The following is a 23,791-nucleotide window of genomic DNA, read 5'->3' as shown; positions in this document are numbered from 1 at the left end:
GGTCTTAACCCTATCCCCGGCCAGTTGTCCTAGCTTTTTCAAAAGTAAAATTAGACTTGGTTGGTTCCCTAAGGGCCGCAGCATTCCAATCTCTGCGTACTCCTCCGGTAGTAGATTTGGCGCGAGTCCCAATACAATTTACACTCACACACACTGTCTTTTTACGGGTTTCTTAAAGGAAAGTGGCAAGTTGGGGAACTAGACTCGGGTATAGAGCATCCGGAAGTAGTAATTCTCGGGAATGGACTTTAATTTCCGGTCATTTCACCAGTGACTAAACTCTTGTTTATCGTGGCACTCAACCCCCCCCCACCTACACTCATCCACCTTCTTGGATCCTTTTTCATTTTCTAGACTTTCAAGATTCCCCCTCCCCCCTCATTTCTCCCTTTTTCGGAATGTATACCATGAATAACTTCAATACATTCTAGAATATTAATTAAGGTGGTCTCCATCTTCGGAACGGTGTATACTATTGGTCAATCGATTTGACTTTGTTTATGTAGGGAGGCTTTGATAAAATGGAATTTACTCCGAAACTACGCCACCGATTGATACCAACGTTTTAAGTACCTACAATGACGTAGGGAAAGTTTAGTTAAATATTATTGGTATAATCAAACGCATTCATGAATTGCACGCGCCTAGAAACTGCGTGGAGTAATTATTTCCACTTCTTTTTCTCTGGGTTTTTCTTTTCTTAATCAAACAAGCGATTTCTCTCTCTCCCCCTTCTCGTGATTCTTTCTCCTATTTGGTCTAGAGAGACTGGCTCGGCGGCAGTGGCCGTGGTGAATTATGGGTAGATTCCCAGTACTTAGAGATCTGTCCGGAACTGGCTTTCTCTATGGCTGTTCTGAATTATTCCGAACCGCCTTGTTTTGCCACGATTTATTCCCAACGAATAATTTCCGCTTACTTCCTTCCTTTCCTCTTTCTTCTTTATTTTTATTCCTTTTTCCGAATGAGATGTGTTTCTTTATTTTTCACAAGCTTTTCTTATATTTTTCTAAGGTTTATTTATATTTTCCTAAGGAAATGACCTTAATTTGTAACATGGAAGGGTTATTTTGATTTAGTAATTTCTATAAGAAGTTAAGAAATACTTTATTATTAATTAGCTTGGTTATTTCCGCTATAAAAATATCATGATGATTTATCTTACGTCAGTTAAGTTTTAGAACGACCCAATTGATGAAGTTGATCTATTCAATTTGATCCATTAGATAAATGTAGTAATTATTCTAGTTTAACGATCTATTCGACTCGTCCCAATAATGTCTAATGTTGACATCATTCGGTTAATTTCGGATTACGTAGTCTGCATATAGTTTTGTCAAATCAATCAGGAGCTTATCATCAAATTGAGATTATCTATAATTGTATAGCGGACATAATGGAACCGAATTAGGCCTGCGATATTTATCGCCCTAATTGTTCAATTCTATTCAGTTCTAAACTGGATCTACTGCAGTGTTTATATATTTAAGGGAATAGTTGGTAATTATCCTTTCCTAATATCTTAATAAAACTGGATCGCTAATTTGATGATCCTTCAGTCATTTAGACTCGTCAAACATTGAAGTTTATAAAACTTCATTTACTTCCGAAAATTCGACTACTATTTCCGCTATGGAACTGTATTAGAAGTTTCCTCTTTCACTTTAATATTTAGGTAACTGTTTCGCTTCAATAAATAAATAAATAAATAAAGCGAGAAAAGATTATAGTCATCCAAATCCTGGATGGGTTTGTTTATATGCAGATTTGGGAATCGCCTTACCCGCCTTTCGTTACGTTGTTTCCAATTTGAATTAACTTGAAACACTCGGCTATAGAGCTGGGACCTAGCTTTTGAAATTCATACTTTCATCCATATTCCTTTTAGCCTAGCCCGAAATTAACATATCTAAGTTTCTCTCTTTCATCTTATGTATAGCCAACAACAAAAGCATCGTATCCCTAGCCAGTGATTTTAGCTGACTGATAATGGGGTCTCTCCCTTCTCTACTCTGTTTATAATTTTATACCGCGTTGTCAAAGGCGAGGGGAGCTAGCTAGATTCATTTCACTCTGTATGCTGGTAGGAAATATTATATACTTTTCCGTCTTTCTTTCGGCACGCGTGTCTAATTAGACAAACTTCCTCCATCTCTCTAGGGGCCCCCGAAGTGTGTTGTTGCGTCGTAGGTACCTCTCATCAGAAGCATCCTACCGTTAATCGTGGCTAGGCTAGCTAGCTAGCTATATAGCTTAGCTCTTAACCGTTGTTTTAAACCCACTGGTGTTATATCGACGCTTCCAGTTCGTCTTTCGCTCGGTTTGACTAAAATGACTTTATATGATACCACGAGGGGATGGTTATCGGATGAAATTGCATTGAGGTTAACGTTTAATCGCTGTTTTAAAGGCTTCTGGAACGATTTCGTGACACGTTTTTTAATCTCGGGATAGAACTATTTGGGAAGTTTTTCTGTATAAATAAGTAATAAATATAGAATTGTGCATGGAAAACCAATGATTACCTCCCTTATAGATTTAGTTCCAATGAAGTGTCCGGTCTCTTGCTTGGGTTGCCCATCTCTCTACGAATTTTAGTTTCCTTTAAACCCCAATATTATGCAAATTTGGATGACTATTAAGAGTTTCTAAGAAATCCGGGTCACTTCTCTTAGTTCTGTTTTCTTTATCAGAAATGTGTTCGTTCAAAGTAATCATTTTCCTAATCACGTTCATCATTGGTTGAAATATTTAGGACCTATTTCTATTTGCATTTATAGAAATAAAGGTGTAGTTCCCTTAGATAAGTCCTGATGACCCACTTTAATGTAGATATGATAACTTTATTTTAATGGACATTTGCTTTTGTTTACGTATAATGTTGAGCATTCTAAATCAACGTCAGTATAAACCACTCCTCCCACCCAGAGGCGTACGCGTTCCTTGCATCTCCTATCTTATTGATTATTATCCTCCTGGAAGACACTTATTTGAGGATATACGTTGTCAACCTCCTGATGAAATTTTGGTCGCGCGGTGTGGCGTACCAAATGGCGCCACTCTAATAAATAACAATACTTGTTGTACCTAGCGTTATGGGGGTACGTACAGTCTGTTGGGATAAAGGCGTAACGTGCGAGGCTCAATCCACGCGGTTCAACTTTCAGCGCAACGACTAATTAGCGTCGGTAATTATCGTTTAATTACTGGTGAATTTTATAACAAGGCGTGCGGGTCCTTGACGGTACAAGTGGTGTTAGTTACGCCACGTTCCTGTCACTTTACTTCGCACCTCAAAACTATAGTCATTTTCGTTTTAGTTGAAAGGTTGGTATCAGCTACCGAACTACGACGACGTCTTCGTCCTGGTCTAAGTAAGGGTTAAGTGACAACCTCGTTTATATCCTCTAGGTGCGTTCATAACACCATTCTGAATTAAGCGATGAAACTGTTATCGTGTCTTTAAGTATGACAGTTCCTTATTAGAGGTTTGATTTAAAACTGGTAGCCACTATAAAATATTACTTACCTGTTGGTTCTGTCTCAACAGGAGTTGATTACTTCTACCTTGAAATCAAGTCTTGATTAAAAAGTTTATTTAACATGTTGGCTTGGGTAAAATATATCTTCGTTAGCCTATCTCATTAAGTGTCGTACTTAAGGTTGATAAGATACTTGCAGTAATACTTTCCTACTTAATTCCGTTCCTTTGGTGGACACACTATATCTTAGCTTATCACCCTGCCTCTCTACTTCCCCGTCTCTTGTCGCGTCATTGGACTAATCAAAGTGTCATTTTTCTTGCCGCCACTCCCACTCATGGGAGGCAGGCAGCTAAGAGTTTGGCTAGCTAGCTATCGAAAATTTTGAGGCATAATACTTCAGTTAGCTTTTCCCCGTTTTCCTAAAGATTCAATCCATCATCTTCTGGGCCTGCCGCATGAATTTGATTATAAGGTTTTTTTTTTCTTTTTGCCTAAATTTTTCGATAATGCAAAAGGTTTCGGTTATAGAACTTAACTTTACTTCGTCCTTGTCCCTATACAGATTGAGATACGCTAATGGCGTATTTATCTATATTAAAAGTTTCCGTGCAAATGGGTCTTAATATAATGCCCGCTTCTTAAAGGGCACTTTACTTGTGTTCCGAGAATATCTGACTTATTTTTATGCGCCCAAATTTCCTTTGGTAAGTGGAAGACAAAACCTCGCATATAACCAAATCGTCGTCATTGTCTAGTGTTATATTGTTGTCTGTGTGTGGAGTCGCAGCTGCGATTCCCGAAAACTTGTCAGTTTTTGGTGGAACGGCGGGAAAATATTTATCCAATTTAGGGGGGGGGGTCCTTGTCGTACATACATATGATGCGCGTATGTAGGGTTCTGCTTCGATTGTTTCCGGGTGCTGCATGGATATGGCGTTGACAGAAGTCTTTCTTCCTTCCTTCCTCTCTCTCTTTCACGCGACAAGTAATATTTTTCGCTTTGTTGTCACTTTCTGTTTGTTTGAATAATATTTGGGTACTTCAGTCGCCTTCCTTATTGTAATAGTCAATGTAGATTGTTTAGGGAACGAAACACAGCTGAACATCTTTTAATTGCCATTCGTTAATTGGTATAATTGGCATTTGTTTGCCATCTGGCTGATTTAACTAAGATTATTTTAATTTAGAACAAGTTAATATTAGGTTTCAGGAATTGCGTCATCAGATCCCGTACGCTTAGTAAGTATTTTCCTTTGAATGGAAAGATGTTTCCTGATGGAGGTTGCCTTTAAAGAAGGATGAAGACCAGAGATAAAGAAACGCCGCTGCAGTGGTTTCCTTCTAAAGAAAAGCGATCTGAAAGATCTTGTTGGAAGGGGCGAGGGGTTTTTCTCCGAGGGATGGGACACTTCTTTGAACTATAACTCGTGAATTCAGAATAGATTAGCAACTAGAATAGGATCTCTGCATGGCAAGGCCTAACAAAATCTTAGAATATGCTTACTTACATAGCTCGCATCCTTCCTGTTTTGGCCGATTCCTCGGTGCCATGGAAAAGGGATCCTCGAGTAAGGTTGTGACCCGAACAAGTCAGCTTGGCGTTTCGCGATTTAGATCAGCTTCTTCTCTATAGAGTGTGTCTTTTGTCTCAGCAGCTCTTCGGGATACGTGACCTTACCTGATCTCGAGACCCTAGAATATCTTTATGTAGGAGCTGTACTATACAACATGTAGAAAAGATTTCATTCCTCTATACTTCGATTCGCCTGCAACTAAATATATCACGTCGTTTAAGAAGTAAGGTGTAGTTTTTTTCGAAGGAGAGTGAGTGTATAGGACTGTTATTTCCTTTCTCCGACTGTACTGGACTGCCCTGGACTTTTCCATTGTGACTCAAGTTATAGGGAGTCGCGCTGGTGTCTAGTGTAGTATTTAAGAAAGATTCTGTACTATTTCCTCTAATAGGCCAGCTGCTTCCGTGTATTTAAAAGACTCGGTGTTAACCTTGTTAACCTTGTTAACCTAACTTTTGCTTTGATCTTTAATAATTTGACTTAAGACACTGACATTTTTCTTAGAAGAAAAGTCATTTTATATTTTAAACTGGGTGCGTGGAATCTTTAATCAATCGCTTATTTTTCTTCGTGAAGCGTTGAAGTAAATTGTTGAGGATGGGGAAATAGGGCGAAAGTTAGGACGAAGATAAATGGCTTGTCTCTATTCTGCCCCCTTCCATCCTGGTACCTCTTGGGCGCTAATTTTTTCAGGATGGCCCAATATGCGGTGAAGGGTGGGGGCAGGACAGGGCTTCCTTAGTTTTTCTTCCATTGTCAGAAAATCCTTCATTGATTGGCGCGCTAACGTCCTGGCCCTTTTCTCTCTCTCACTTCGCTTGGCAAGTTGGCAGTCCCACATTACGTTTTTTTTCTTTCTTTTATCATCCCTATTCCCTCGAACCTAGAACAAACATTTACCCAGCCAAGAAAACAGGTTCTAACTATTAAAGGGAGGATGACGTGTATACCCGAATAATTCAATCCCTAATCGATATTTTTCAAAACAGTCCAGGCTGAATGAATCAATGAAAGTTGGGAGATGTCACGTTTTTACATCTATTGCGTTTATTTCCTCCATCCATCCTTTAGAACAGAAAAATACTCTCATCTCATTTTCTTTCTACGCTAATGTTAGCTGATATCATAGAGAATTATATACGAAGAGCGGTAGAAACTTAGATAAAGTATTCAGTTCCTTCATTTGAAATAAATCTTTTTTTTTTGAGCCTTTGGACGGCCTAAATTATTACGAAAAAAATAAAATTAGTTGTTATTCTACTCTTATAATTCTCTTTGACGATGCCTGGGATGGGCTGGAAATAATACTAGATTTTCCTTTTAGAAGGGCCAGAAGGGCGAAATTCTTTTCAAGTATTTTTTGGTTTTCGCTTCATTTGGTGGCGTTAAAGGTGTTTTAAAGTTCATTAGCGGCTAAGGCGTCGTGTCGAAAAGAATACAATCGACTTAATGGCGTTAATTACGAGTTAAAACGAAGATTCACTAGCCAGAGGGTTAAGAATATTCGAGATAGACTTACCTAACATTATAACGGAAATTGGTGTTGAAGGAAATTTACTTTAGTAAGGTCTGAGATGCCTGACACCGAGCTAAGGTTAAAATATTTTAAATTAGATTTATTCCTGCGCCTTCTAAAGGCTCTGAAGATCCGCGTGCCTTTAGGGAGGTATAATAAGGAAAGGGGGAGGGAGTTAAGGTCTGCCGCTAATTAATGGTCGCCTAATTAGACTAATAACTCAAGGACTAGCTAGACCAACGACCTATCTAGCTATGGCCATATTTATGCTGAAAAGATTGTCTCGCGCAATTAACTACAGGTGCGTTTGAGGCCCGGTTCTATATGGAAAGAAACATTGTTGTAATCATAGAACAATTAAGCCAAAATTAATTTTTATGCTTCATAAATAAGGACCTTGAGAAACCACAAAAAAATATATTTATAATCATTTGAATCTTTTCAAACAATTTTTGTGGTGTTGTACCCAAAAATATCTTCTCGAATTCAATTTATACTGTATCAAATTTGAAAGGTTAATTATTGTTGTATTCCAGAGACTTAATATCCGCGGTAATTAAGATTAATTAGTTCATTAGGCTTACCATAAATCATATAAAGATCGATACATAATTAATGAATGCAAATATGGTTTCAATTTTCATCAGTGCCCTTGTATATTCAGGCCATACATATTCGGATTATAACGAACCCATTTTGCCACGACGTTCTCGCATATATATTCCTACGAAGCAAAGTCCCAAGGTGATAACGCGGTGCTGGCGTCGAAAGCTTTTGTTGTTTATTACCAGTCTCCTAAGAGGCTTCTAATAAATACTGACATTGTATAAATTTTGAAACCTTATAAACTCAAAACCCTATAGCTGGAATGGCTTCCCCCCGAAGTCTTAAAATATCTTTAACAAATTCGAACTTTGGGGGAAATAAATTTAGTTTGTTCCATCTTATATAAGGCAGGAATGGAATGGATCTATTGCAGGGCCTAGATTATATAGTTTACTTTGGAATCCGTACATTATTCGAAGGAATATTTATTGAAAGGCCTTTATGGTTATACTAGAGTTTAGAGTTTGCTGCAGGGGCCCAACCACCCTCTCTCTGTCTGTTGGCTTAAATTTGAAATCATCTAAATAGATTTCTAGCTTTAGGTTTATATACCATCCATGGATCTTATAAACACCATAGGGGATAAGAAAGCGGCATGGGCTCGCGCTTTGTCGATACCCGCGTGGAATGATCGACACTTCTTCTTTACGGGTCCTCTTAAGTCAGGTTAAAGTCCATGCATGCCTAGGGTCTTAGGCCTTGGATAAAATGAGAAATTCGAGTTTCCTAGAGTGTGGCGAAAATGTATATAAATCGCGGCAGTGCCGAACGGTCCCCCCCCCCCCTAAATGGCTCTCTGAATATTTATCGAACCCTCGCGACACGACGGCTGCAGAAGTTGGCCACCCTTGTCATCGACGGATGGACCCCGTGTACCTTTACTCGATTGCGGATTGGCCACTCAGTTAAAACGAGTCGACGTAATGGTGGCTAGCTCGTCTTACCTCGAATATATTTTCTGTTTAATACTTATTGGCAACGATAAGGCGATTCCTTTTAGCAAACGAATTTCGTACATCGTCGGATTACGTCTCTAAATGCATGGGTTTATTTCAATGTTAGTTTGCAATAGAATAGAAGCTTCCCGCATCTTTTGGTTCATTCTCGATGTATCAAAATGATTCTTATGGAAAATGATTTAAATGAATGGAAATTCTGGTATGGTTCCGCTTAAAATCCATTTATTTGCTAAATGGGAACCCTTTCTTAGTAATTAGTAATTAGCAATTAGTAATTTAAAGTCTTATTTGAGTTATTTTTTAAAAACGTTTGCGCGTATTTCCATGCAACTTTAAATCTCAACTCGTATTTACATATTTAACAACCTCAATTTATTGAAATTAGGAAAATGTTTCTCCTTCGTATTAAATTTGTTTATTTATAATAATTGTTTTTGGCGACCCAATTTTCAAACTTTAACCCCTTTAGCCTTCAGTATATTAATTTTGAAAGTGGTATCGAAGTTCCCTTTGTGACCCCCCGCTGTATGAACACTAAGCCTTTTAACTTAGGAAAAATATATTAAAATATTAATTTTCTCCTAAAATTAATCCTCCTTAAATTTAATCTCTTTATTTACCGAGGTTAAAATAGAAACCGTAAAAACTATAAGAATTGGGGGGGGGGGGTAAAAAATTTATATTTGGAACGCGGTAAAAGACAAAAATAGCTATAGTTGTCCATTAAATTGAACATTATATACTTTTTTAATAGAAAAGGTCGCAAACTCGTGTATAAAGACCGCGGCGCGGAATCCGCACCATTAAAAAGGATACTTTCCCATCGTTTTAACGGTTTTCTTCGGCGTAGTTTCGTTTTCCAGATTGCTTTTTTGGGCGATAATGTTAGGTAATAAAATCCTTTAACTTTCTTTAAATTCGGAGCTAGCCGTAAAGAATCGAATTTCCTTGGATATTATTATTATTATCTTAGAATCGGTTGCCCATTACAGTCTTATAGTCCGAATTCCAGCAATTCGATTGAAAATTTAGCGCCAAATGGTTTTAGACTTCGATTAAGGAAGTTGGGGTGAGCTTTGCGAGATAAATGAGGATGGTAATTACTCGCTACTGTCCAAGGTAACTACCAAGATAGCGCGTGAATTGAAGCGAAAAGGTCGATATTGGAATAAGCGCGCGAGAACTGGGTTTAATGTCGCGTGGGTGCACGGGGGGTCACTTTCAGTTGCGGTGCCAAATGACTCGGATTATCTTTAAAGAGAAATCTAGAAACGGGTTTTAAAATCCTTAAATCCCTATATATTAAATTACGTTCGTCTCATTGCGAGAATAGCTTTCTGCCAACTTAGCTTAGCTAGCCAATAGGAATTCGATTCTGCATGACCTTTCAAGGTCGCGGATTGTTTTCTTTGTTACGTATAAAACCTTGGAGAGAAGAGAAGTGAAATGGAGTAGAAATATTGGTGGACCCCTCTGTTCTGCGGCTATGAAATACCTTTGATAAATATAAAAACCCCGACCGGTTTCAGGGTTTTTCTGCCCCAAACCCTAACTGCCTTTACAATCGGTAAAATAATTGAAACTTTTTCAAACTTGAACCCGAATTTCCGTTATTTTCTCTGTCGTAAATGTATATATCCCAATTTCTTATCGGCAACATGTTCTCCGTTAGAACTATAAATATAATTTTTTTCTTTACACCAGGGCATTACAACCTTTCTTTGTTTTTTTTTTCTTCAATCCGTTTCGGTGCGGAGATCGATTAATCGGTTCGCAGCTGTCGTTCGTTATTGGTAGGAAGTTAGGAACGAAACTCAGCGGCGCGACCGGAACTCTTTTTCCATGGCTCGACTAATATAATTCTAGCCAATCGATTCTTCAATAATTCATAACCGCTCCTATTTCTTTGTCGTATATTTTTTATTATTTTAATACCAAGGTTCGTTTTGGTATTTATATTTCGTTAAATTTTGCAATTTAATACTGATTTATTTATTTATTTACATAATGAAAATTAAGGTTTAGAAAACCACCTGCATTTAATTTTTTAGTTACAAATGAACGCTACTTAAGGATAATTGTAGAAAATTATTTTCTGAATTTTTTTCCGAGGGGGTAGATACCTCAATAATAATATTCGATTCCACAATCAATACTAATATTCTAGATCGAAATGCGATACCAAAAATGGCTACTAAAGCATTTGCGTATTTCTAGTTCATACCAAATACAGTTTGCAGTATTAGGAAACCGTTTATAGATGGGTGTATACACACAAGTATGGGTCCTTTTTTGGGGGTCCCACCATAATGCGTGGCGAAGTGGCTAAGAAACTTTTTTGATGTATGAGGTTTAGCTTTCTTACGTATATTAGGGCTCTCTCTTACGCCCCTTCCCCATCTAGTCGCTTGGAACGTTGCTTCAAGAAAAAAAAACTCGGTGAAACGCTTGGTAAGAGGGCAACCACCAAAAAATAAGGCATAAGTAAAAGAGAAAATTCCTTCTTTTTTGGCATCAACTATATCAGCCATGAATTTATTCAAATTTACATAGGAATATTGAACTATAGGTATTTTAGACTAAAAGGGTTTTTGCCGTTCCCCCAGTGTTGCCAGGCAGTTGGTGAGTCAATAGAATGCAGAGATGAACATTCAGTTGGAATTAGTACATGACTCGGAGAGGACCTGCAGACAACACTGCACTAAGTTTAAGCTTAGAGGAATTTTCTGTAGTCACTTTAGTGGAAACTATATCAATTATTTTACTTTTCTTTCTCAATATCTATAATTTATGTGAGAATTAGGAATTTTAGACAATCTCGAAAAACATGTAGGCCTAGCATAGCAGTTGGGAGAATTTCGATTTATGAAAATTTTGCATCCCATAACTAAATTTCTTCAAACCAGTTTATGAACTCAATATTCTTGGGTACAATTTGAATAAATTCGTTGGTATGGTGGCATATATTTTCCTCTACCTTTAAGAAGGAAATAAGTTTGGACGGAGAGTTTGAAGGAAGTGAAGGAAAGTGTATGGGGGAAGGGTATCGCTATCATCATTCAAACCACGCAATTTCTCCTAAAACGCTAGGGTTTTTGGACTTGAATCGAGCCAGGCTTTACTATATACTAGTTTGAAGTGACAAGCTTAGCATTATATATATACCAAGCCTACCACAGTTTCTATAGTGTAAGCCAAGTTCTAACACTCGACGCTATAGTAGTTTTACGTGTTTTCATCTTATAGGCAAAATATAGGCTAGTGCTATGGAGCAACGACTCCGATGTTGTACTTTTTCGTTTCAAGTTGCGGGCGACTTCGAAACAAACTTTGACAGAGTAGAATGGTTTTGATACTTACGCGCTGTTGAAAGCTGTACTCTTATAAGACGATGGTTCATTCGAAATAGTTTATTAAGTTTTTACATGCATGGGTATGAAGAAATGTTTGGGACGAATATTTTTGATCTTGGAGGCTTTTTTAAAAGAAAAATGACTTAACGCGGTTGCGATTTCTATATTAAATAAAAAGAGTAATTTATAGCGGGAATCATATATATTCCAACAAAATCCGCCTAAATACGATCAGAAAATTCCTACACACTTAAATATTAATTATCTTATAATACCATGAATTTGTTTCATCATCTCATGAAAACTTAACTAGGATATTTAATAAACCTAATCTTCATGTTAGTTAAGAACATTGAATTTCAGTTAATATTCTAGAGATAAATATTCTTGGTAGAATTAATAAAATTCTTCATTATTTATAATATCTTTTTAACCCTTCTATAGTGTTTATGACTTTTTATGGGGGTGCCCCCAAGAACCGTTATTTGTTATTGATAAAATGTTCAATATTTTAGGGAGGGCTAAACCAAGGCCTATGCTTTTTTTTTAGTCCCTCGGCTGGAATATTCCCATAGCTGGACTGTTGAACGCAATTTTTCATTTTGAGGCCAAACTGGGGGAGTTTTAGGAGGAAGGGGGGGAGGTAGTAGGGTGTGGTTGGTTATCATCGATTAGAACACTGGGGGCCCCTGACCTTTTCAACCCATCGTCGTCGCCCCAATTTTTTTCTTTTTCTATTTTGTTTCAATATTCGCGCCTATATTTTTCTGACGGTGTTGAATCGGTTTTCATACGTAGCCAGGAAGAAGTCGGTGTGCAAAGGGAGGTTTAAGGCTTAGTTAGTTCGCCTAATTTTATAGGTGGGATGAATATTTCTTCTATTTAAGAATTTTCCAAGGTTGAATCGTTTTTGCACCCCTCCCCCCTAATATTTTTAAGTACCTATTCGAAATAATTTAAAATAGTTTCACCTTCTCTTTAAAACCATCATTCCTTATCCATTTTTATTATTTTTGGAAATGAAACCATTTTCTGTTTTGCCTTTTTTATTTTTCCTCCAAAGAGGGTACTTCGGTTCTCTTTATATTTTTATATTTTTTGGCGTTCATTTGGTTGCCATAGCAACGTTTGAAGTGTCGAAACTACACTCGGATGTAAACATTAATAAAAGGCGTTACTCGTGCCTCTACCACGTTTTATCCTTTTACTCTTTCATTTTCTACTAGCAGTTGTAAAATTTTGACCCTCAAAAAAAATGCATTAACCGAGCGGTGGTAAAAGGCTTAGGTAGATTTTCTTAAGCCTCTCGGTAAAGGGATATATTTTGATCACGTGTGTTGCACTTGCGCTGTTTAAAAACGCTCAATTTATTATTGAAATAACTGTTGAGAAATATTTTTTTTTTCGGTTCGCCCCTGTAAACGATATTTTCCCTGAACTTTGGTGTGTTGCGTGATAAACATTTCTACAGGGGCTATGGGAAAATACATACTATTTGTTCAGCCTGTAAGTTGGCTTCCCCTTAACGAAGTATATGGGGTTTTATTATGTAAGCACTTTTCTCTTTTCAAGATTATTTCTTTGAAAATGCGATTAATTTAATGCATAGGGATTTAAAATAGTTTATTTCAAATAAGCTTAACTGGAGCGGGGCTTATCCTTTCTCTCTCGAATAGCGTGGGATTAATTTCGGCCCGGTCTTAGCTAAATGTTTCGTTTAATTATAGTTCCCTTCTCATCGAAATGTTAATTTGCAAGGGGATTTTTTATGTCTCTAGAGACGTAGGCCTTTTTTCTATTCTTAATCTTCTCTAGATCGACGGCCATCGAACCTTCTAATTATTCTACCGTGTTAACACGTTTCCCTTTCTCGCGCCTTTCTCCGAAGAAAAAGCGGGAATTTTTGGGGGATTAGGCACCAATCAGCTTTGGAAGATGACTCCCTATTATGAGAAAAAGGGATTTCTTCTACTAATTGCCAGATGTATAAAGTCTCGCCAAGATTTCCCTGGAGGGGTTTTAGATCCTATCTATAAGATTGTTACGTTCAATGTTTTTTTTTTCTTTGCCCAGGCTTAGATAGGACTAATGCCTCGAAGAAAACTTGTTAAGCCTTGTAGGATATTTTTTTTTGTTTGATCCGATGTGAGTGAAGGCACGAGAAATATTAATTTCACGAGGCAATTTTTATTAAGCCTAAATTTTAAAATTAGGCTTAACTGTCATAAGGTTTTCTGACGTTTCTTAAAAGGCTTAACGACTACTAACGTCTCTCAGTGTTTCCCTACGATGACACGTAAAACATTTATTCTAAATTATATTAAAAAGAAAAATAGATATTAAGCATTTCCAAGTTAAGTTTTTCCAAGTACTTTCTTTTCGTAAAAACGGTGTATCCATCTTTTTCTCCGTAAGCAGACGTTGTACCTCATCCGCTCGTGCCTTAGTGACCTCTACTTTTTATACGTGTACCCTTTTTTCCCTCTCATTTCTTCGCGGCTTTACGCATTCAGATCTGGATTCTTACTTCATATTTCCAACTAAAACCCTGAATAGAAAAAAAATGCCTTGAATCTTTCTTTTTTTAAATTTATCTAAGAATATAACCTGGAAGGAAAAACGGTGATATGTCGTAACGGCTTAACTCCCTCAATCTTTAAATTCGTTCGTATTAAAAAGAACTTTTGAGAGAAGAGAATTGAAGGTGGGAGTGAGGGGGGTGTTAGAAGTCATTTTTCATTCCCCCCCTCTTCCCTTTTATATTTTTTATCCATCGGTGGCGTCCATCGGAATCGTTCAAAAATTCCTTCCTCTGTACATCCTTTGATGGGAAACTTCTTGGACGGGGCCGCATCTTTTCCTTCTATGTATTTTTACTCCGCCTTTGAACGGTAGGATGGTTCTCGCATCAAGCATGCTTCCCAGTTTTAGCGCCCAAGGAAGAGAGGAAGACGTCTTTACGCGTCATTAATTCGTCTTTAAATTTGGGGTTTTTCCACCTTGGCGCTTGGAATGCTCTCTCTCTCTCCATCCCTATAGGCGGCGCCATTTTAAACGGATGCAAAATGCGCCAAACCGTATCCTCATCAACATTGCTCTATACTTTATATACCTTTTATTTGTTTAATGGAGAGAAGGTATTTGTGATCATTTTGCTTATTTACTCGAGCTATGATTGTTGTAATCTCAAGTATTTAGCATCTTTGGAAAGGGTAGAAATAGGGTTAAGACATACTCGAGGGATTTCACCTTATTATTTAAACAATAGACTTCTGACCTTTTAAATTTAGAGTTTTTACTTTTGCTGAAATAGTCAAGTTCTCGGTACTACTTCAAAGAGAGCAGCACTAGGAAGGAGAATAGTTCTTAGAAACCGGATCAAATAAAATACTTCCTAAAGAAAAAAGGAAATGATAAAAATACGAAGTATGAGGCATTTTTTGTCGACATTGTTCTATTTTTTTATTTTTTTATTTTTTTTATAAAGGAGGAATTGTTTTCTCTCTTTTCTCGTTTTACATTTGAAATTCAAAACTGTTCTTGCGTTTGTTCCAGCCCTTGTTTATTCAGACTGGTAACGTGTCGTTTTTCAACGAGGGTGGCTTGTTTTCCCATTATAGTGTTTGTCGGATAACTTTTCCAATTCTCCAAACTGATGGACCCTTTTTTTCCCAGAAATTCAAACTCAATCTCTTTCATGTTGGGTTCATCTATTCTTAGATCCGTCCGTAATACGATACGACCCTTGCTTTATTTTGTTGTTAAAACCTAAATGCTAAGCCTAGACCTAACTGCGCTTAAAAATATTGTACAAATCACTAGAAACTTGTTAGCCAATGAGATATCGTTTTATAGAAATGGCGCGTGGGAACCTGAAAGATGTTTTTATAAATTGCGCACGTGAATTCGAATTGAGTATATTCACGTGCTACTTTAAATATCAATTCAAAAATGTGATTAGGCTTAACGAACTACAATGCGAACCTTATTCAATTTGGTGAGTGTTTTTAATTTACCAATGTTTTATTTAAATTCTAAAACTGTAGCCTATTTAGGATAAAATTATCATACACAATAATCTTTAGATAACCTAGTTTGGAAAATCGGCTTTTCTACCTCGGCCATAAACGTTCTTACAAAACCATAGAGCTAAAGAAAATCCTTATATACTTCTGTTCGCCGCGGCTTTTGTTAAAAGGCACGCTGAATATAAGAGAATTCGCGAAGCGTTTCCATCTTTTTTCCTTCCTGAATCCAGGATTTTTTATCCTCTCTCTCTCTTGGTTCGTTCAGTTGGCCATCGTCCGTTTCTTCTCTCTTTTCCTCCGTCGGTCGGTGGCTCTCTTTTAATGCGATTGCTTTGTGCCACAATCGTTCATGAAACGTCATCTATAATGCAATGTGGGCGCCTTGCCCCCCCCCTCTTACCGTCCCCGGACTCTTTTACCCTGTACTTCTTGTCGAGGCGAATGATTGAAATTGACTGGAGCCACTGACCTACTTCTTCTTTTGCCTCTTCCCGCATGCCCAAGCGAAAGCTATAGCGCGCAGGACCGTGCACACTCCTTATAACATGAATTGATTTAATTTCTTCATGAGAAAAGGGAGAACTTCCATTTCGGTATGAGAATACAACGCGTAGGAACTAGCCGATGAATTCGATGACATACTGATTCTTTTTAGTTATTCAATTGTAAACTCAACTTGAGAAGCGAGTTAGTTCTCCTATATGTCGAATCGGAATTGGATGCGGGTTTTCTCTAACAGGCTTTCCTTCCTTCTCTCTCTCGCTCTCCATCTTTGGATGTAGTTCTCTTTCCAGAGAAGTCTTAAAAGAGGGGATTGAGAGAGGATAGACTATAGCTGGACAGTGAACGCCTTTTGTTCCGATATTGATATAGTGCGCGGTTTTTAGCGTGACAGATATCGGCTGATTTCGATTGAGCTTCCTAGTTCTCTTTTTTACCCTTTTTACAATTGTTACTTCGTTCTTCCCTTGTGCATGAGTCCAGTTCCTTTCCCGCTCTGATTTTACGTTGAGACGACGTGATTCGAATGTTTTATGAATGCAGCTGTTATGTGCCTGTATTTATGTATTTATTTATTTATTTTTTCATTTCGTTCGCTTTGGTACGGTCTAACCATGATGGGTTTAATAATTCTAAATAATATTTTTCAGCCCCAAGCGGAGCTTTATTTATCTACGCTTCTATGTGAGATTATTTTATTTATTTATTTGTTTAATTAATAGCTGCGCCGTTTTTTTAACCTTGGATATGTGGTATGGTCCGTATATTGTAGATACTTTTCGCGCAAAAGTAATTCAATTCTTTCGCGGCTTTTGCTGATTTTTTATTTGGTAAAATATCGGTGTTTCTTTTATGGCAAAGTTTATGTCTCGGGTATGGATGGCTTATATTGTACCCAGTAGCTATATAGGGGTTCAACTCTAACCCTAACCCTTAACCCCAAAGCGTCACGAGGTTATGGTCTTTCGTAAGCCTTACTCTTTTATTTTTATATATTTAATATAGAAGGAGGAGGGGTCCATTGGTGTATAGTCCCGCAACATCTGTTGCCACCATTTTTCGGTTACCGGCGATAAAGAGTGTACCGAGCCCAATTGCTCGTCTAACGGCCTTTCCTATTTCGAAAACGTGCCCAACCTAAAGCCCACGGTTGACATTGTTTATGTATATAAATAAATGGGCCCATTTCACTGTCTATCGTTGTCTAGGAACATTTTTTAGAATCATAGGAGAGCGCGTAAGAAATTGTTGGTTATTTTCCAACATTTTTTTTTTTTAATAATATCTTGTGATCCACAAATATTCGGATTCGAAACTCATCTACGTCACAATTCAGAAATATCCAATACTGAGTAGATAGATATATATATATATATATAGCAGCAAGTTGAAACTTTTTATGGCCCGCAAATATTGGGTGAACGTTGACATCATTTCTAGCGGCGTCTGTCCATCGACGCGAAGAAACATCTTTGCCATCCTTTTCTTCTCCTTCCTTATTCGTTCTTCATCCTAGTTATTGGCGACATTTGGGAAAGGCGCGAGCGTTTTCTTTGGGGCCATATCAGCCCAGACACCGAAGGGTCCCCTTCAATTTTCGCTCGTAAAAAGAGAGCCCATACCCCGCGTTCGGCTATATAGCCCCATTCTCTCTAGCCCAAAATGAACTCTCTGTGTAGTCGTCCATTCGTTCTCTAAATCACAAGCAATGAACAGAAAGGCGGGAACGTAAGGTATACGCGTCGTGTTCGTTCATACTAACGGTACTTGCCGCTTGCAGTTTGCTTTCTATAAGTTTTTTGATAGGACTTCTTACGAGCGGCCATTGTCGTTTTGCTAAAAGTTCTTCTCGACGCTGCATTTATGGGGGGTCAAAGTTTGACGCGATAAAGAAATGTATGTATATATATATATATACTTTCAACGCGTACTCGTCGATGTGTAATGTACTTGCGCGTGCTTTACGCAGTTTATTTCTACTTGAAGGGATTCCCGAAGCAACAATGTCTTCTTTGGATTCTTCTCTTCTCTCAACTTGTATTAAGCTTTAACTTTGGAAAGTATCTTTTCAATTCCCATTAGAGTAAGGTTTTGTATCACCCTGGAGAACTCGTTTATGGGGAAGGAACCAAAAGAAATGTCATTACACGTTCTATTTCTTTGTTAGTTTGACTGTTATCCTGAATTTTCACAATTCTATTGCGAGTATTGAATTTAGAATTAGAGTTACATCTTAAATGCAGTGTGTTTCCTTATAGAGAAGTAAGTATTGGCTTAGCTTGAGATAAATATAGTTTTGTAAATACCAAAGTATAACTTCAAATGTCTTTCGGGAATTTGCTAAATTCGTTGTAGTTAAGACTTGAATTTCAGTATTTCTTGAACTGAGGGATAATAAAATTTCTTGGAAAGAAACTTTAATACTTCAGGACTTTCAATTGCCCAAATTTGTAATAAGCTTAAGGGGAATATCCCATTTCAGTTCCTTACAATAATCATTGAAAATCTAAGGTGTAAAATGTATGTCGAATTCTTTAAAATGAAAAAATAAAAAACCGCCAAAAGCGAAAAGATACTTTTAGGGATCGGTTCTTATCTCTTGTCGACAAAGGATTTTTTATATATATATACACACCATGGTACGTAGTTTTATACTTTAGCGAGATATTGTTTTCGGTTGGACGGTTTTTATTATTTTTACTCGGCTCGCGAAATGTATATCCAACCTGCATTTTTTTTCTAACTTTCCAAGAGTAGCGCGCGCGTAATTCGTCGCTGCTTCCGCCTGTGTTTCTTTTTTATTATTATTTTTTAGTTACATTCCCCCCTCCCTTCGTTGCAACTCTTTCCCATAATGCCAGGAAAATAGAAATAGAAGTTTCCGAGGTTCTTGTCTTCAACTCTTTGATTGTTTTTGCTTTGCTTTAGTTTTCTTCAGGGTTATAAATTGTCTGGTTCTTCTTGTTGATACTTTTGGCGTATGGGACTCCGCAACCGTATTGCTCCGATAAAAAGTTTTTTTTTTCTTTTTTCTTTCGCGCCAGTTTTTAAGGGGAAATCCGTGTCCATTTCTGGGCTAGATTTATTTCTTCTTGGGTTCTTTTCCGTGTGTGCTTGAGTATAAGAGAAGGTGTAATTTTGCCAGCCGGGGTCATTTATAGCTTGCCACTAAAAGCAGCCTATAAGGAAGGTTGAAAATAGAAAGCCTAAACCCAAAGAAATACAGTGGCACGACGCTCCCTAGCGGCGTACCCTGGAATTATGGCCTTTCTAGCTCTCTCTCTCTATAGACTACAGTGTATATGGGACAAACGAATTCCCATTGCCTCTCAGAGAGTAAATAACTAGTTTCCAAGTCTTCCGAGAGTCGCTATCACTGTAGAGACACTCATCCTATGACTTTTCCTTTCCTTACTCTATATTTTTCCACCTTCCTTCGTGCACTTCCTCTCTCTCTCTCTCTCTCTCTCCCTCTCTCTCTCTCTTCCTGATTTCCTGACTATACTACACTACACTACTTACTGAAAAAACTAACGATGGAAAGAAATCTCGTGACAGAGATACTCGTTTTTCTCTTTTACCCAATCTTATATATGTTCCTTGTAAAAAAATTCTTCCTTCCGGTTTTGCGCTTCCGCATCCAAGAAGTGGTACTAAAGATTTGCTTGACTTTAGAAGTTAGATTGGAATTGTTGTTGTTTTTTCTTCTTTTCTTAAAGAAGTCCACGTGACATCAGTTTTTATAAAGCACGCCTAATTTCATAATTGAAAAACCAAGGCTTACCCAAGACGTCTAGGTTTCTACTACTAACCAATGAAATTTGAACGCGAGACGGTACGGTAACGGTACTAAGTATTAACTTAAGTTTGTTTAGGCCTAACCGACCGTTTTTAAGCCTTGGTCTAAATAAAAACTCTTTCTTTTTGTGGAGTCTCTCTCGCGTGTCTTTTTCTTTTTAGCGTGCATGGTTTTGTGAGCGCGTGTTTTTTCTCTCGAACCTTTATCTCTCACTCTCTCTTACGGTCTCTTGTTGATGTCCTTGTTTGTTGTTCCATCCTGGTGGTTTGAGGTTTGCCTTACTTTCTTTCCCTTTACGTATACCGTTGTTGGATTTTCTCTTTCACCAGTTTTTTTTTTCTTCTCCGGGACCTTCCTTTACTACTAGGGCTAATCTATAAAGTTAATAGTATGGGCCATTCGTTAACGCCTATAATCATCTTGAAACAAAAAAAAAGCAACCTTTTGGGTTAACCTATAAGTTCTCTAACTATTGGATAGCCTCGTGAGGTCTATCGTTAGGGTTAACTCTATTGGCGCCTTTATGTCTGTTCCCCCTAATATAGACGTTTTTATACGAAACATTAGACCGGATCGTAAACGCGTAGTACGCCAATATCACGTACGGCTGGTGAAAGTAGAAAATACTCCAGGTTGCTTTACTTGGTGTATGGACTGCGTTTGTCAGCGAATTAACAGAAGCGTCGTGTCCTACCAAGCCTTTAAACGTGGTGTAAAGTGACGTGGGTTTCGAATATACAACGACGTGATAGAAACCCAATGGGAAGGACACCACCTTGTCCTATTCTTAATTGATTTGACGCCTCCGGGCTACCATTGCCACCGCGTCACTGCTTTCAGCAAAAAAAGAAAGAAAAAGAAGCTATACACCACCGCACATCGTCTTGCCATCCGAAGAGAGAGAGAAACCTATACTAGAGCAGTTCACCATCTAGTAGTTTTCTATCGCCGTTTTTTTTAAAACCCCATGAAGTATTGAAGAGTTTGTAGTTTATTGGGTTGTGAGAGTGTGTCGGTACTGACATTTTCCAGCAATTAACGAAAGATATAACCTCTCCCCTCTGAACCACAACAGTGACTCATTAACGCGAAGCCAAAATGTTAAATTTGACCTTCATTCTAAAATGCCTATGAAACATTACACGTTTTATGGGGTTTTAATTGTATCTTTTTTATCTTGTTTCGGTGGATTTTGGGGGAGAGTTGACGGGGGAGGCTGGTTAGTCGGACAGGGACCCTGAGGCGACAAGGACGAAAACGAAGGACGCTTTAAAAGCAACGGCCCCAACGGGACGCGCTGGGAATGTCGGTGGTACGCGATGGAGTTGGGTTGCATCAGTAAGCATCCAAGCGAGAGATCGCGCCGCCGGATGAGTCTGTCTCGCGTGCTCAGCTTCTTCCGCGTGGATCATCCCCTCATCCCCATCCCTGTACATTCCTACGATACCTTACTGCAGCCCTTAGCTCTATTCTATCGACTATGGATGACGAGTTCTCCTACGAAGGGAGAGAATACCAATATCGATTTTTACAAAACGAGACCCTGGTATTCGAACGTCTCTCGTGAATACAATGAAAGCCTTCGCCCGTTATTAGCTATAGATCTCACCCTTCCATATTTGCCTGAATTTACAGCGTGTACCGTGTTTATTGACACTCTAAACGCGAAAACATTTTTACCTAGCTGACGCTATTCCCCGTTCCCATACGTCTATAACGGATGAGAAAGGTGTCAGTTATATCAGAGGCGTGTATGTATATATTTACTTTGTTCCCGGGTTCCCAAATTGACTGTGTCTAAGGGAAGGACCCATATAGTCGCGTATGTAACCCAACGTTCGATATATGTAAGGGTTTGAAGCCTCCCCCTTCCCTCGCTTGGTGAGATATATGTATAAATATATATATAGCAAATTGAACCGTCATTTCTGGTGTAATATTGGCAATGACCAAGCGATAAAATGGTTAGGGGAACCGCTACATGTCCGCTTATTATTAGCCCATATTCCCCCCGAACAATGCAAGCCTCTCGCCTGTTATTAGTAAATTATATTTACGTCGGAGTGTACCTGGTTTGTGTTTATATAAGCCTTGACAGTTTACCGATAACTTATATTTATATATCGAGTTTGTTACGTTTAATGATGTCAATTCAATTCAGGTCAGTTCTTTATCGAATTTGAGCTTAATTCTTCAAGATATCTTAAGCTGAACTGAACTCTCTCCTTTCTGTTTGCCACTACACCAACCGTATTTCTCGTTTAATAGTTAACTATGCGCAACCCAATTTGAACTTTGCAAATTGACCTCCCCAAGTTTCCGCTATCGTTAAACCTAAAGGTAAACGCGAAACCCTTTTGCCGGAATGGATTCTCGTGAATGAGCAAGTGGGTGTATCAATAAATTCGAACTTCCAAGTCACTCTATCGACTCGAATCAGTATAACCTTCGGGCAAGCTTCTATAAGACAACACTCTCAAATATCCCAATTTATCAGGTGTGTTCTGGGAAATGGTTGGTTTTAAGAGTGTGCATTTCAGAAGCTAAGGAAACAAGAAGTATATGTATGGGAATCTTCGTTCTTTAGCAGCCTTTTTTAAATCTGGATCGCTTTATGTTACTTCGAATGTGTCTCGTGCATGTGCTTCTGATAAAATTAGTTATTTCTAAATTTTAAGGAATATTTTAGTGGGTCCTTTATACGAGATCATCCTAACTGCGGCCCACACTCTCTAAGTAAAGTTTGCTAAATTCAATTTGTAAAAGTCATTGTCGAGAGAACGTTGGCTTTGTAGATGCAGTTTCCTTTCCCCGAAGCTATAAGTACAATGCAAGCCTAGCTGATCCTTTTGTTCTGGGGAAAAAGTTACTCTTTCCATTAGGCAAATGTAAACAGCTTTCTCTCTCTTTCTATCTCTCCCGCTCTAAGCGAATTAGTCCATTAAAACAACAAAGGGGATTCCATCTTCCTCTTTCGCCCGAATTACCACGGCGTGACGTTAGTGGTTCCACCAACAAATTAATTTACCAGGTGTAAATAATTTTCTGGCATAGATATTATTAAGAGTTTTATTACGGTATCGCTGCGGTATACGAGTTAACTCAATCGTGTTTAATGATTCAAGGGGAGATTGAATACATTCTTGTTATATACAGGGTGTTTGTGAAAAGTCCATCAATAATGAAAGGGCGTATTTATTGGGCCATTTTGAGTCGAAAATGTTCTATGACATTTAGCCGTCCGAGCCACGGTTTTCGAGTTATGATTTGAATATTTTAGGGATGACCCCTTCATTAAATTAGCGCTGTCTTTCAATTTCTAAATTAAATTTAAGGGGTCATCCGTAAATTACTCCAATCATAACTTGAAAACAGTGGCCCGGACGGAAAAATGTCATAGAACATTTTCGACTCAAAATGGCCCAATAAATACGCCCTTTCATTATTGATGGACCTTTCACAAACACCCTGTATATACTGACCTTAATATGACCCTTTGTTCATCGGGGCGAATTTCTTTTAATTTTTTTAATATGGTTATCGTTAATTTCAAAGCCATTAGAAATATGATAAGCAGATTAAACAAAGCTTTAATTAAAATGGCGACCCGGTTATAATAATCCCCCAAGACATTTTTTTACTAAGCATGGTACTGACGTACAAGTACTATTAAAAAACAGAGTTAATGAAGCGTTCTGTTGTTTTTCGTCAAATTTATAAAAAAATTCTCCCCCCAAGATTAAGAGTAAACGTATAGTTCCCGAACTTTGAGCTTGGCTTGGTCATGGATGTGAGACTTGTTTGCTAAAGTGATTATACTCGCGACAAGAACTTTCCATTTAAAGCTTTGATGGATTATTCCTGGAGGTTTAACCCAAGGTTTTGACCCTAGTGACCTCTCTAAACCTTTTTGTGATGTTTTTATTTAATGGCGTTGCGTCCTCCGAAGCGGATGTAAATAATTATTTTA

The 23,791-nt window shown here is 38.0% G+C and overlaps 1 protein-coding gene across 2 annotated transcripts in view; it reads left to right on the top strand.

The window, feature by feature from the left end:
- Positions 1–23,791, top strand: part of LOC149661967 (putative polypeptide N-acetylgalactosaminyltransferase 9) — a 107,897-nt gene that overhangs the window by 44,320 nt on the left and 39,786 nt on the right. The window lies entirely within an intron of this gene.

This window comes from Phalangium opilio, unplaced genomic scaffold, assembly GCF_054372755.1.
Source record: "Phalangium opilio isolate 3A_F unplaced genomic scaffold, DU_Popi_V2 ptg000070l_1, whole genome shotgun sequence".
In the NCBI taxonomy this organism is placed as follows: Eukaryota; Metazoa; Arthropoda; class Arachnida; order Opiliones; family Phalangiidae; genus Phalangium; species Phalangium opilio.
This window is presented reverse-complemented; position numbering and strand designations above follow the sequence as displayed.